This window comes from Ailuropoda melanoleuca, chromosome 2 (assembly GCF_002007445.2).
Source record: "Ailuropoda melanoleuca isolate Jingjing chromosome 2, ASM200744v2, whole genome shotgun sequence".
Lineage (NCBI taxonomy): Eukaryota > Metazoa > Chordata > Mammalia > Carnivora > Ursidae > Ailuropoda > Ailuropoda melanoleuca.
In genome coordinates this window covers 190,818,740-190,819,083 of record NC_048219.1, presented here as the reverse complement: position 1 = coordinate 190,819,083, position 344 = coordinate 190,818,740, and positions in this window count along the sequence as shown.

Here is a 344-nt window from a genome sequence, read left to right as displayed (position 1 = left end):
GCTGAACCCAAGTACGTTTCTCTTTGGCTTCCTTCTTTTTCTGATCATTTTCCTTCACACGCTTCAGGAAGCTCTCTCGGCTCTTTGAGTGTTTAATATGCTCAATGCGTACATTAATTCTCTTGGCAAGAATCTTGCCCTTAACTTGTTTGTTTACAACAATGCCAACAGCATGCTGGGTAACATTGTAGACTCTTCCGGCTTTGCCATGGTAACATTTGTGGGGCATTCCTTTTTGAACAGTGCCCATTCCCTTGATGTCCACAATATCACCTTTCTTGTAGATTCGCATGTATGTGGCCAAAGGAACAACTCCATGTTTTCTAAAAGGCCTAGAGAACATA